Here is a 15699-nt window from a genome sequence, read left to right as displayed (position 1 = left end):
GCTCAGAAGCACCCCCAGATGAACAAGTGAGAGATATTTGTCTATTGTCATGATTCTCTGTGAGGTATTGGTATATTCAATGAAAACCTGTGTTAATTTTGTTAAATAATAGTCGATTTCATACCTGTTCATAATAGAATCAAGCAATACACAGAGGGGCTGTTTAACTTGACTTTATTCTTTATTCTGCTCATGTTACATGGAGAATAGAGAAACAACTAAAGCACTACAGTCAGGAGATTTTCAGAAAGGTCCATCCGAGAGCTTCACTCTTCATCATGTCATTTCTGTGACAGAAGATGGATGAAGGTTAAAATGTAATAAACTATTGTAAACACAAAAAAAAACAATATTTCAATTTATTGTTATATGAATGATAGTATGGTTACTGGACATCAAATGCTTGAGACTGTCATCATACTTGAGATGAGTTTGCAAATTATAACCAATATTATTATTTTGATTAAAAGAACTGACCTGGGAGCCAGCATCACGACTCTTGGACTCACTCCTCATCCTTTCCTTTCTGTGTCAGGGAAGACAGATGGATTGATTGATTATTAGAACATTTTACTGTGTACTGAAAAACATTTTATATTGCCGTATACCTTGTCCTCCTGTTGAAATTTTACAATGAGCAACTTCAACAGGTATGTATAGTTACTTGGTAACAATGTAATATATTATGAATCTATTACTTATTTTCTTCAGGAATCAATGAGTTAATATCGAGATTTGAAATGACCATTAATCAGAGTCCCAGTTCCCAGAAAGTTGAGGCTTTTGAAACAGAAACTTCACTGACCTTGGAACCGGCATCACGACTCTTGGCTCTCATCTTGTTGACCTGAGACTCAGCAATATCAGCCCTCTCTTCTGCCTCATCCAGTTCATGCTGAATCTTACGGAACTTGCCCAAATTGGAATTGGCTTGTTCCTCCTGTGATTTAAAATAATATTATTTAAAGGTTTCTAGCAAACAAAACCATTTGAGAATTAACTATGCAACATATGGATGATAGAAGGTTACTTACAGCCTCCTCTGAAGTTCTCTTGTAGGATTTGACCTTCAGCTGCAGTTTGTCCACCAGGTCCTGCAGGCGGCTCAAATTCTTACGGTCTTCCTCAGTCTGCATCCAAAAAGAAGGGAAGAAATAGTCATATACTGTATATATCTTACATTTGATTCTGAGCATGTTAATGTTAATTGTTAAATGTGCACTGTTAAATTAAAACAATGTACCTGGTATGTGAGCTCCTTGATGCGTCTCTCATATTTACGGACTCCTTTCACAGAATCACTGCTCCTCCTTTGCTCCAGTTCCACTTCAGTCTCCAGCTCTCTCACCTAGAAAGATATGATCGATGTTAACACGCCATTTACATTTATTTTGTTAGTTACCACTACTTTCAATATTGGAGCTAGAAATATGACTAGAAATATGAAATGTGACATTGAATTAATAGAAGAGAATGTAGCTTAGACACTCACTCTGGCCTCCAGCTTCTGGATCTGCTTCTTGCCCCCCTTCATGGCGATTTGTTCAGCTTCATCCAGGCGGTGCTGCAGGTCCTTGATGGTCTGCTCCATGTTCTTTTTCATGCGCTCCAGGTGAGCACTGGTGTCCTGCTCCTTCTTCAGCTCTTCTGCCATCATGGCAGCATCAGTAATGGCCTTCTTGGCCTTTTCCTCAGCATTTCTACACTCCTGCACAGCCTCCTCCACTTCATTCTGAAGCTGGGATGTGTCGCCCTCTAGCTTCTTCTTCTGGCTCAGTAAGCTGGTGTTCTACACATACAGTATATATGACAAATTATTTGTATATTACCTCTACATACCTCAAGTAGCAGATATTAAAGGAGAACCCTAATTGTTCTATATTACTGTCTTACCTGTGAGTGCAACAGCTGAACTCTCTCACTAACATCCAGCAGTTCCTGCTCAGCCAGTTTGCGGCCTCTCTCAGTCTGCTCCACCAGGGCTCTCAGCTCATCCAGTTCAGCCTGAATCAGGTTGTTACGTCTCTCCACAATGGCAATGTTCTCCTTCAGGTCATCATTGCTACGAAGAGCATCATCCAGCTGCATTTGAGAATCCTTTAGAGAGAATAGATTTTACTATATTTATTTTCTTGTTTCACAGTGTGGTTTGGCTTTATCCAAGGGCACAAGCAATGTTTCTAATTCAGTGGTGTGGAAGTAATACCTTCAGATGGGAATGGAGACCCTTAAGTTGCTTCTGGGCCTCTGATGCCTGCCTGTTGGCCTGGCTGAGCTGGATCTCCATCTCATTGAGATCTCCCTCCATCTTCTTCTTCAGCCTCAGAGCTTCATTCCTGCTGCGAGTCTCTGCCTCCAGGGAGCTTTGCAGGGTGTCCACAACTCTCTGCTGGTTCCTCTTATTCATCTCCATTTCCTCATCCTTCTCTACCAGCTTCCGTTCAATGTCAGATTTCACCTGATTGAACTCCAGCTGAGCTCTCATGATCTTGCCTTCCTCATGCTCTAGGGAGGCCTATGAGAACACAGCCACCCATAGTTTGTAAAATCTTAAAATAAAATGTTATCTGGACAATAAACTATCTGTAAATGTTTTCTATTCTCACCTCAGCTTCCTCTAGAGCAGACTGTATCTCAGCCTTCTCCTGCTCCAGCTGTTTACGGATCTTCTCCAGTTCATGGATGCTCTTTCCTCCTTCACCAAGCTGTTCCGTCAGGTCAGAAATTTCCTCTGTGGAAAAATATTATTGTGCATCGGAATCATTTTGTGATAACTATTGTTGATTATGGGTGAGGCAAATGGGGGAAAAATCCCAATATTTAATCTGTTAAAACAATTTTTTTAAATGCATAAAATTCCATGTGAATTCACACTGCAGCTGTGCTGCTGCCAGCAACGGTTTGGGTCTCACGGTGCGTCCCTTTCAGATGGTGAAGCACCTGTACTACCATTACTGTACCTCAATTCTACTCTGCAAAGTTTGCATTTCAACACCATCTCATTTCATTTGTCAAAGTATTGCCATATAGGACTTCACTGCTGTCTCTTGCCTTTGTCATTTTTCCAACTGTTAATGACGATGATTTAGTGGTGGAGAGTCGACTCCAATATAATTGATTCCTCAACTCCTTGCACGTCATGTCCATGTATCGACTCCCATTTGTGAGTGTCAAGATTAGATTCCGCGACTCCTCAACTCCTAAAATTCAGTATTTTTGGAATGGAGGAGACTGATTAGTTGCCGTACTATCGAGAACACTCACGTTTTCTATAGCGAGCTAGAGAGGGACGGAGAAGGAGGGGAGGGGCACAGTATAGGCAGGTCGGCCACCATGCAGACAGAGTCAGAACCGTGCACTTGGCCTATCTATTGGGTACTCAAAAGCCTTATCTCCAAATGGAAGCTGTATCTCGCAATTTCTTGGCTTGCAATAGGCTAGGATATTCTACACGCAACAGACCGGGAAGACTGAACACATATTTGTATCATTAGCAAAGAGCAACAGCAAGCGAGCCAGAGCGAGGGAGAGAGAGGACATGGCCATTGTCATATGTCTTGGTAATCTGTACATTTACCAATGTAGCCTAAAATTTGACTCTTTCCCCTCTGGTTTTATTTAAATTACACAACAAAACCCAGGTCTTTATAGCCTATCGTCTAGTTTGGCTATAACATGGCAAAGAATATGTTTTGTTATAACTGCACTGTGATTTTAATTTTGTGGGGAAAAAACACACAAAAAATGTTTTTTGTTAGTGGATTTATTCTTAACTTCAACGATCCCAATTCCGTTTTAACGTTTAAACATTCACACGCATAATCTCTATTACATATCGATCTTTCATTGACTAAATTATATAAGCTAATAATGCTCATGGTCTGACCTTGGAGGTTCTTGTTCTCCCTCTTCATGGTCTCCAGATGATCCAGAGACTCCTCATAAGAGTTCTTGAGTTTGAAGAGCTCAGTGCTGAGAGATCTGGCCTCTTTCTGGGAGCTCTCCAGCTCAGTCTGAGACTCCTCAAACTTCTGCTTCCAGTCAGCCAGGATCTGGAAATCATACAGGTATTTTAGGTAGTTTGAATACAGTATATAATTAAGATACAATGTACTTTATTGTCCATTAACTTACAGAGAACTCACAATTCAACCCTTCAAGACACACATGGGCTGGAAGCAATGTTTCAGGCGCACTGCAGCTGGAGCAATTATAGGGGGTTAAGTGCCTTGCTCAATTGGACAACAACAAGCGATGGTAGTGTGTAAGATGATGCCAGAAACATTCTGGTTGCTAGCTCACTCAACATCAACCTTCTTGCTGGCCCACTTCTCAAACCACTAGGCTACCTGCCGCCCCTCGTACTGTATTGAAGCCTCCTATGGTTTGCGTATCCAAAATGTTTTCTTTTTTTACCTTGTCAAAGTTCCTTTGCTTCTTGTCCAGAGAGGCAGCAGCTGCATTGGATCTCTCCACATCCACCATGAGATCTTCAATCTCATTCTGGAGTCTGTGTTTAGTCTTCTCTAGGGATGAACATTTAGCATTTACAGCTTCCACAGCTTCCTCTGCATCCTGCAGTCGCTGAGCCAGCTTTTTCCTAGATTGACATAGAAACACATTTCTGAACATCTGACTTTTTTCTTCCTGATATATAGTGATTGTTTAACAGGTATTCAACTTATTATTTATTCGTCATGTACATTTGTGTATCGCTCTTTCAGCCAAAGTTCAATAGCCTGAAAAGTAAGAGAAAGTAATAAAACATCCTTACTTTGCGTCCTCAAGCTCCTCAGTCTTCTGGATGGCATCAGTTTCATACTTGGTTCTCCACTGAGCCACCTCAGCATTAGCCTTGGACATGCCACGCTGCAGCTCAGACTTGGCCTCCTGCTCCTCCTCATACTGCTCCCTCAACAGATCGGAGTCATGGCGAGCAGACTGCACTGCATGGGCAAGTGCATTCTTGGCCTTGTAAGGAAATTTTAAAAAGGATCTGTAATTATGCTGGAGGATAGATAGTAGATGGATAAAGGACACTGCATTTGTTGTATCAATACCTTGACTTCCTCCTCCAGTTGTCTCTTGAGGTCTTCAATCTGCTGAACATTGGACTGCTTACCTCTGGTCAGTTGAGAGACCAGAGAGTCCTTCTCTTCCAACTGTCTGGCAAATTCACCTGTTTTCATTCAATTCAAATTATTTTCAATGATATTACATACTGTGGTTATTCATTTCGGCTGCTCAGGTTTGTTGTTAATATACTGTATGTACCATTCTCAGTTTGAAGCTTTGCTTTCTGCATAGTGAAATCATTGATGGATCGCTGTCCTTCCTCAGCTTTCGTCCTGTATTCACTCATCTGGTCCTCTAGAGTGCGGCACATTTTCTCCAGGTTTGTCTAAAAACAGAGTTTTAAAAAAAATACAGAACAGCATCACTAAATTTCTTCTTTAAAATGTCGAGAAAAAACATACATTTTATAGATTGCTCAATAATACCACGTACTTTGGACTTGACAATCTGCTCCATGTTGGAGACCACATCATCCAGCTCCAGCCTGAGCTCACTCTTCTCTTTCTCCAGCTTCTGCTTCACTCTCTGAAGGTTGTCAATCTGTTCTCCCAGGTCAGCTACACTGTCAGCATTTTTCTTCCTCAGAGTGGCAGCTGTAGCCTCATGCTGCAGGGTAGCCTCTTCAAGGTCTCTGCGCACCTTCTGGAACTCAGCCTCCCTCTTCTTGTTCATCTCAATCTGGGCAGCAGTGGCTCCACCAGCCTCCTCCAGCCTCTCACTGATCTCTTCTAGCTCTCTGGACAAATCTGCCCTCTGTTTCTCCACCTTGGCACGGGCAGCTCTTTCAGCCTCCAGCTCTTCCTCCAGCTCCTCAATGCGGGCCTTATAGGGTAGGAATTCAAATTTTCTGGTATGATCAGAACATTAACAATTGTAACAGAAGGATTCCCTTTTCAACGATGCTATTGAAATACCTGCAGCTCCTTCAGTTTCTTCTGAAGTTGGGCACTCATGGCCTGCTCATCCTCAATCTTGCTGTTGAGTTGGCTCATCTCAAAGTCCTTCCTGATAAGTAAATTAGACATTTTAGCACTTTCTGTAAAATAACTATTCATGAGATGTTATGGGTTGTGATCTTACTTCTTCATTCTCTCCTCCAGCTGCTGCTTGTCATTCTCTAGGTCCATTAGGCTCTCCTGGGTCAACTTCAAGTCTCCTTCCAGCTTTCTCTTGGCTCTCTCAAGGTCCATTCTCACCTTCTTCTCTTGCTCCAGAGACCCTTCAAGCTGATAAAGGATATATTAAACAATATTCATAGTAAGCAATTTACTGTTGCGTATTTTTAGGATATTACTAATTTTGTTGTACTTTTTATGAATTACTATTTGATACTCACATCATCAACTTGCTGTTCCAGTTTGGCTTTGGCCTTGGTCAGCGTGTTGACTTTGTCCTCCTCACTCTGCAGGTCATCCAGCGTTTGCTGATGAGCCTCTTGCAGAGCCTTCTTCTCCTTGGTCAGCTTGGCAATGATTTCATCCAGAGCTGCCATTTCCTCAGTAAGGTTTTTAACCTATGGAAAAGGAACAGTGTCATTACACTTAACTCCAAACCAATTAATTTGAGTTTGGCTCGAACTAAGGGGGCATGTGTTTTAACATCACAAGAATAAAGATAAACCATTACCTTGTTCTCTGTGGCATGCTTTTCCTTCTCCACTTTAGCCAGAGTGAGCTCCAGATCATCAATGTCCTTCTTGAGTTCTGAGCACTCATCCTCCAGCTTCCTCTTCTTAGCAGTTAGCTCTGAATTCATCTCCTCCTCATCTTCCAGTCTTTCTGTCAGCTCTTTGGCTTTGGCCTCAAGCTGGATTTTGCTCTTGATCAGACCCTCACATCTCTCTTCAGCATCACCAATAGTGTCTTCTGACTGTCAATGAGTCAATATGTTGTGAGTATATCAAATTCTCCAATGCTCAAAAGTTTGGTGACAAAATATTTGGACACTACAAATGATCAACAAATGCTGATTGTGCGTATCCATTTATCAAATCATGTCTCTTCTCTCTCTCTTTTTCAATTTCTCTAGAGCTAATAGCTAACTAGGAAATACCATTTTGACAAAGGATGTGAATGCAGCAACTGCAATGCAGTTAATGTTACTCACAGTTTGGACAGCGAGCTGCAGGTCATTCCTCTCTTGGAGAAGGGACACCATCTTTTCTTCCAGCTCCTTTCTACGAGCTTCAGATTTAGCATACGCCTCTTTAAGCTTCAGGAATTCTTCCTTCATGTTGGCCATCTCCTTCTCAGTCTCTGCTGACTTCAGCAGAGGTTTGATCTTGAAGAACATCTTCATCCAGGGCCAATTCTTGACACCCATGAAGGCACGAATGTTCCATTGGATCACAAGCAAGGCATCCCTGTAAAATTAAGTAAATTGGCGTGTTATAAAACCTTTTCCACCTTCGGTATATTGTCTGCAGAAGTTTTGTTTATTCTCATTCCTACCTGCGGTCAACCATTTTCTGGAACTCAATTCTAGCAAGTAGACCACGTGATCTGGCCTGGAAGCCAGTGATGATAAGAGCGAGACGATCGTCTCTCATCTCCTCAAGTAGACCCAGGAGACCAGCCTTGAAGAACACCTAAAGATACACAAAGGCCGTAATGTGATGCTTGGATCGTCTCATATTTGGTAGGATTGTATTTTTCTGCCAGTTGACCATAAATAACTTAAATGAGGTAGCCCCCAGATTTACAAGACTTGGTAGTCATGTTTCGATTGCTGATTTCTTGTCTCTGTACAAAAATGTCACAAATTGAACACAAGTTGGCCCTCTTATGTGCAATTGATTTTACAACTTTAGTCCCAGCATGTTGACCGAGAATTACACATTTTGGCAAGATCTTTAAAAATAAATACATAAAGTCTAACCGTTTTAATTTCTGTTAACAATTACTATGACAAGAAATATTGTCAATTACCTATTTTCCCTGAAGAAAACTAATGACATGATGAGGAGATGCCATGAAAAATTATCCAACTGTAACAAATTGGTATTTATTTTAGTTGATAAAAATGTGATGAGACTTGAATTTCATGTGAGACTAATGAGCATTCCATTTGACATGAAGCTCCTTTTCATCTGTTTTGTCCAATCATAAACATTCATGCCTTTGCAGAAGATTTAAAGCTGCAATGTGTAACTTTTTTGGCATCCTGACCAAATTCACATAGAAATGTTAGTTATAGATCTGTCATTCTCATTGAAGCAAGTCTAAGAAGCAGTAGATCTGTTCTATGTGACCTATTCATATGCTTCCCATTCTTAAGTTTTGTTTTTTACTTTCGGTTTTGTACACCAGCTTCAAACAGCTGAAAATACAATATGTTTGCTTATGGAAAATACATTTCAGTGTTTTAGATAGTACAATGATTCTCTACACTATACGTGCTTGTATTGTGACATAAATTGGAATTAGGCGAACTAATTTTAGCAACCAAGAAATGGCAGAGCGATTTCTGCATATTTCACTTTTTAATGCAATCCTCTCATTGGCAGAATTAACATCTTTCAGTAGCCTTGGCTTTGTAGCCTTGGCTATATGGTAAATAATGGCTGGCATTGGTTACAATCTGCCACAATATCAATATGCCAGCAATATGAGGGAATAGTAGACCTAGTGGGACAAGGTTATCTTAATATCCACATGATGGAAGGTCAATGTTCATTATTTCATGGAAAAATAATACACTGAATAATATGTGATTAAGACGAAAATTGTCCCGATTTTTAGTTAACTGATAACTAAAACTAAGAAGGTTGAAATTATTAAATGGGACTAAGACTAAAGGGTATTTTAGTCATAAAATCTAAGACTAAAACTTAAATCCAAAATAGCTGACAAAATTAACACTGAAGTCTATTTAAAAAATCATGGCCACTATGCTTTCAATTGCTTACTGTAGATCTGGATCTACTAGCTTGTGGCACTCTACCAAGTATAAATGTGTATTTCTTGACATGACCCATTTGCATGATATAAGCATGATCAATGGTATATCAGCAGTTATTTCAAGAATCATTCCTCAGGTTGGCCAGATGGTGGTGCATTGTTAATATACTGCTCGGACCCGATAATTGCTGCTGTTTTTCCATCCTTTTCCAACAGGTCTTATTTCTTTTCATCTATTTAAATAACTTACCTTAGTGTGTCCTAATCTGTACTGGGTATGATCAATGTCCAGAGAGCCCAGGAGTTTTTCAGCTGCCTTCATGTTGTCAATGAACTGACCCTCAGGGATAGCATTTGGATTGAGGATGCGGTATCTGAATTTAAATCAGAAAGAAATGATCTTATATAATGGAAGACCTGAAGAGGTAAACGGTTGATTTTATTTAGAAAATGAAACGCATCATGATGTTTTACCTTTGTTTGAAGTCAGCATACAGGATTCTGTTGGGGAAGCCCTTTCTGCAGATCCTGATGCCTTCCAGCACACCGTTACAGCGCAGCTGGTGCATGACCAGAGGATTCTCCATGGCCCCAGGAGTCTTGGTCTCATTGGGGATGATGCAACGCACAAAGTGGGGGTGAGTAGACCTCAAGTTGGTCATGAGTTTACCCAAGTTCTCCTGTGATTATGACAAATGTAGAATTTTCCATCAATGAATGAGTCTCCAAGTACCTCACGAGTCACAGTGGCATTTAATGCTAACATGCCAATCCACAACATACTGGCATCTCAAATGTTGTGCAAATGTAATACATCTGTTAATATTCTGACATATGAAAACATCAAAAACATATTGATTTAAGCTCAGATTTACCCTGTGCAATGCAGACACAGTCTGGAAGGAAGAGCCTTTCTTCTTTTCCTCCAGCCGCTTTTTCTTCAGGTGCTGTATAACAATGAAATAACTATTCAAATATACTTTTATTACTACTATCATATACTGTGGATTATTTATTTGAGTGTGTTGTAGTCTTTGCAGATATAAACACATAGTACCTCCTTCTGCACCAGCATAGTTTGCAAAGAGGTTGGCCAGGAACTTAAGACTTGACTTCTGGAACAGTCCAACCACAGTCTCATTCAGGGGGGTCCTTGTTCTTCACCAGCCAGTTACCAATGTTGTAGTCAACAATGCCAGCATAGTGAACCAAGGAGAAATGGGCCTCTGGTCTACCCTTAATAATCCTAGGCTTCTGGAAACATGCATTTTTGCCCAGATGGTTTTCATACAGCTTTGCTTTGAATGTAGAATCACTGGCCTTGGGGAACATGCACTCCTCTTCAAGGATGGACATGATACCCATGGGCTAGTGGAAGGAATGAATGAAAATTAATTAATGCTAACGGAAAACCATAGTGATTAAATATCAGCACATTTAAAAAGATTGCCTTTAAAATATCAAATATTACTACGGTCATATCAACTACTGCAAAACTGAAGACACCAACCCTTTCAATGAGGTCAATGCAGGCAGCCAAGTCCATGCCAAAGTCAATGAACTCCCAGACGATGCCCTCTTTCTTATACTCTTCCTGCTCCAGCACAAACATGTGGTGGTTGAAGAACTGCTGCAGCTTCTCATTAGTGAAGTTGATGCACAGCTGCTCAAAGGTGTTGAACTGAAATAGAAGTTCACAGTTACTTTATTTTGTCAGCTGTGATGGTTCAGATAAATCATTTTATGATGATGTCCTTTTTATCAAATACTCACATCAAAGATCTCAAAGCCAGCAATGTCCAGCACACCAATGTAGTGCTGGCGAGCGTTCTTAGTGTCCAGAGTAAGGTTTATTCTTATCACCATCCAAAGGAACATGTTCTCGTAAATTTTCTTTGCCAGTGCACCAACAGCGTAGTACACCTACAAAATATTGAGAAAATAAATGACTGAAACATAGCCTCAACAGAAACACTAAGGGACAGTTTCCCTGACACAGATTAGGCCTAGTCCTGGACTAGAAAGCATGTTCAATGGGGAATTACAGGTATGAACATAGACAAGTTTTATGCTGAATATTATTTTTTAAATGTTGAAGACTCACCTGGTTGACATTCTGACCTTTTGTGACCCACTCATTTCCAACTTTGACCCTTGGGTTACACAGCCCCTTGACCAGGTCAGCAGAGTTCAGACACATCAGATATGCAGCTTTGTCAATATCTGGAAAGGCAAAGTTTTATGATTGGAAGAGGCAATCCAACTGATTTTAGATTTTCACTACTGCATAATGAAGTGAGAGGTTTTAAATCCTCAGCACTCACCCTCAGTGCCATCTGCCTCTGCTTGCTCCTCCCGCTGCTTATTCTTGAACTTCATGTTGCCGTAGTGCATGATGGCACCAGTCAGCTTATAAATGCCATTAATCTCTTCTTGGGCAAATCCAAGCACATTAAAGGCATCCTAAATCCGAAATAAAAGGCCATTGTTTTGTATTGGAGAGAGGGTTGGATACAAGTGAAATGTTATTGTATATACAATATATAGATATATTACTCACATCAGTAGCCATTAGCTCATCTGCATCATTAATGGAGGTTACAGCAATCTCTCCTTGGGAGATGAAGGCATAGTCATAGGGATTGCTGGTGATGAGTAGCATTTCTGAAAAGAATTGAACAGCTCAGTTTATTTTGTGTTCATGCTGTGGTATAGGTCATATCATAATATAGTCAGTATTAGGGTTGAGGTCAATTAGAAAAATTGCTTTCTGCAAAAATAAAACTGTAATATTATAAATAGACAGGATAATTTAAAATAAACTGCTGGAGATTGTTATGTGTTATGTTGTCTGCTTAAATTACATTTTAATAATATACAAAGAAAATGTTACGACATAAATCATATGACATTGTGTTTTACGGTAGGGAATGGGAGTAGCACAAGGCCTGGGCTGGTTGCACCATAATATTTTCATTTGATTTCATCAGAAATGTTCAGTTGAATCCAGAATTGACCTCAACCCTACTCAGTTTGATGATTCAAAACTCACCCAGCAGTTCTGGTTTCTTTTGGGACAGGATCTGGTAGAAGATGTGATAGTCTCTCTCAGCCTTGAGCTGGAAAGTGACACGTGACTTCTCCAGAAGATCTGATCAGTATGGAAAAGTTATTTTGGTATTAATGTGTTTCCTGTCAAATATATCTGTTCATTCCTGAGCAAATTGAGTGTTGTACTCACAAGTCTCAATGTCAGCAGAAGAAAGCTTCCCAGTGACTCCAAAATGAATTCGGATGAATTTACCCTGTAAATTATGGTCAAAGCAGAAATTACAGACCACAACAGATCTGGGTTCAAGTAGTTTTGAATACCTTAGGTGTACTTGAGGTTGCATGGTGTAATGCAGGAATAGGCAGCTTTGATAGGGATGGAGGCCAGTCACTCTCACTCTCACTCAAATATCATATTAAAAACATTTCTCTCCACTCTAGCACAACGTGCCATTGGAACACAGGAGTGATGGTTGCTGATAATGGGCTTCTGTACGCCCATGTAGATATTCCATAAATAAAAAATCTGCCATTTCCAGCTACAATAGTCATTTACAACATTAACAATGTCTACACGGTATTTATGATCAATTTGCTGTTGTTTTAATGGACAAAAAAATGAGCTTTTCTTTCAAAAACAAGGACATTTCTAAGTGACCCCAAACTTTTGAACGGTAGTGTATGTATTAAATTACATATATTTTTGTAGTGGTGGTCCATATAGGGGAAACACTGAACATGTATAATAAGATTTGAATAATATTTCACAAACAAAGACCAAACTTACGAATCGGGAGGAGTTGTCATTCCTGATGGTCTTGGCATTACCAAAAGCCTCCAGGGCAGGATTGGCCTGGATGATTTGATCCTCCAGGGTCCCCTACAACCCAACAACCACACAGTGTTAAAATGATACAATAAAAAACAATACTCTATGAATAAAATTGGGTTTTTTCAACATATACCCATCCAGCCATGAAGAATATTTCATTTGCATTAAATTTGACCTTTTTTTCTTCCGCGGCACTTTTCTTGCCGCCAACAGCAGCAATGCTGGCGAAGTACTGGATGACTCTCTTGGTGTTAACAGTCTTTCCAGCACCGGATTCTCCACTGGAATTGAAAATACAAATGTTGATGTCTCAGAATTTCTCTTAATTTCTAATAGTCTCAAATGGATATAACCTTTGGTTGATGTACTTACGTGATAAGGACAGACTGATTTTCCCTGTCTGTAGAAAGAGACGTATCAGTAAATGTGACATTATCCAAACATCATTCGATTTATATAGATGAAAAGGAAAAGTTATATTTTACCTGACAACATGTATTGGTAGGCATTGTCAGAGATGGAGAAGATGTGAGGAGGAGCTTCTGTCCTCTTCTTGCCTCTGTATGCATTGACAACAGACTGATCGTACACTGGCAGCCACTTGTATGGGTTGACAGTGACACAGAACAGCCCTGAGTAGGTCTGTCAAAGACAAGGGGATGTATATTTAGTTTAATTCATTTGAATGAATGTTTGATTTAATTGAGATATTAGCAGACAGGTCATTACTTACGTAGATCATCCAGGCTGCATAACGCTCTTTGAGGTTAAACAGCACAGCGGGCTCGTGCAGGAAGGTGAACATCGCCATGTCCTCAATTTTATCAAACTTTGGCGGGTTCTGGGGGTGGACGTCGTCCTCCTTCACAGTAACAGTCTAAAAGAATTGCAAATTAAATAGTTCTGTGTCATTTTAAGGTGCAGAGCTATTCCCTTTGAGGCAAACCCTAACTTGATATTACACACAACTTAGAATTTACAGAAATCATCCATTTACATGTAATGCCTGATTTACATGAAAGTCAAAGATTTAAAGGATTCTGCTTTAGTATCTCTTGTAAGATTTTTTAAACTAAACAGTGAAGTGCATAACTCAATTCAGTTTATAAATAATTGTTCATCAGTCATAGAGTTCTTAGTAGAAAAATTTATTATTTTATGATTTTCCAGGTATCCATTTTCCAGGTCAAATTTTTTCAGAAATGCTTTTCAACAAAATATTTACCTTTCCAAACTCTGTTTCAGCGGTGACTTTAGCCCCATCTCTGCTGGTGATTGTGGCCTTGACATACATTACAGTAAAAGGTTTGAGTTAATGAAGTCCCAGACTCTGCCATCAAACTGTCTAAACCTGAAGGCAGGGTCAGGCATTGAATACATAGTACACATACATTACAGTAAAAGGTTTGAGTTAATGAAGTCCCAGACTCTTTAAATGTCAACATAGGGTCTAGTCTGCCATCAAACTGTCCCCCATTTAAACCATGAAGGCAGGAACAGAGCATTGTCAGTATGTACATATTTACATTACAGTAAAAGGTTTGAGTTAATGAAGCTGTCATCAAACTGTCCCCCATTCTTAAACCTGTGAAGGCAGGAACAGAGCATTGAAACTCTGCCATCAACTCTGCCATCCCCATTCTTAAACCTGTGAAGGCAGGAACAGAGCATTGAATACATACAGTATGTACATATTACATACATTACAGTAAAAGGTTTGAGTTAATGAAGTCCCAGACTCTGCCATCAAACTGTCCCCCATTCTTAAACCTGTGAAGGCAGGAACAGAGCATTGAACAGAGCATTGAATACTCTGTCATCAAACTGTCCCCCATTCTTAAACCTGTGAAGGCAGGAACAGAGCATTGAATACATATGTATATTTTACACACAGTACCAGGTTTGAGTTGGAATAATACCATGTATTTGTTGTTGTGGATAGTGTGTATGTACTGTATATTCTATTTATTATTATTATTATTATTATTATTATTATTAGGTTCAATTAGCTCAAATTCAGATTTCCATGTGGCTGGTTTCTCACTGTTGCCATGGTGTATTGTATGCCAGGATTCTCATGACAAACGTTTCTCAAACTTAAGAAACAGCAACCAGTTAGATCTTCATACTTTACAGTATTTTTTACAATATCAACCATATTTTGATAGTTTGACATTTTATTCTGTTAATGACAAAGGGAACCGTGCATATTGTGGTTATGATCTAATATCAGTGTAAAGCACTAATATTATATCATATTAAATACATCGTCAAATTTTGGGCCCCAGGGCTGTATTTCACTGTTCTCTGGAACCAGTTTTGGAATTCAGTGTAAATTAGACCTTTGTCCTGATTGTCCCTTCATACATCAACAACAAAACATTTTTATAAATGTTACCCCAAAGACCTAAATGAATTGGAACATTAGATATGAGTGTGACTGTATGTACAAGTAACTGCCAAAATAAAGGAAACACCAACATTTAGTGTCTTTGCTCCCGAGTGAGGCAGCAGTCTAAGGCACTGCATCTCACTGCAGTCCCTGGTTCTAATCCAGGCTGCATCACATCTGGCTGTGATTGGGTGTTCCATAGAGCGGCGCACAATTGGCCCAGCGTCGTCCGGGTTTGGCCAGGGCAGGCCGTCATTGTAAATAAGATTTTGTTCTTAACTGGCTTGCCTGGTTAAATAAAGGTTAAATAAAAAAATAGGGCTTTGGGCCACCACAAGCCAGAAAAACTCCAATGAACCTTGGTATAGATTCTACAACTGTCTGGAACTCTGGAAGGATATGACAACAATCTTCTATGAGAAATTCAATAATTTGGTTTTTTGTTGATG

The 15699-nt window shown here is 39.8% G+C and overlaps 1 pseudogene; it reads right to left on the bottom strand.

The window, feature by feature from the left end:
• Nucleotides 1-157: 157 nt before the first annotated feature.
• On the bottom strand, nt 158-14149 carry LOC124039663 (annotated as a pseudogene).
• Between the last annotated feature and the right edge of the window lie 1550 nt (nt 14150-15699).

This window comes from Oncorhynchus gorbuscha, linkage group LG07, assembly GCF_021184085.1.
Source record: "Oncorhynchus gorbuscha isolate QuinsamMale2020 ecotype Even-year linkage group LG07, OgorEven_v1.0, whole genome shotgun sequence".
NCBI lineage: Eukaryota > Metazoa > Chordata > Actinopteri > Salmoniformes > Salmonidae > Oncorhynchus > Oncorhynchus gorbuscha.
Note: the sequence above shows the minus strand (reverse complement) of the source record. Positions and strands in the feature narration are given on the sequence as shown.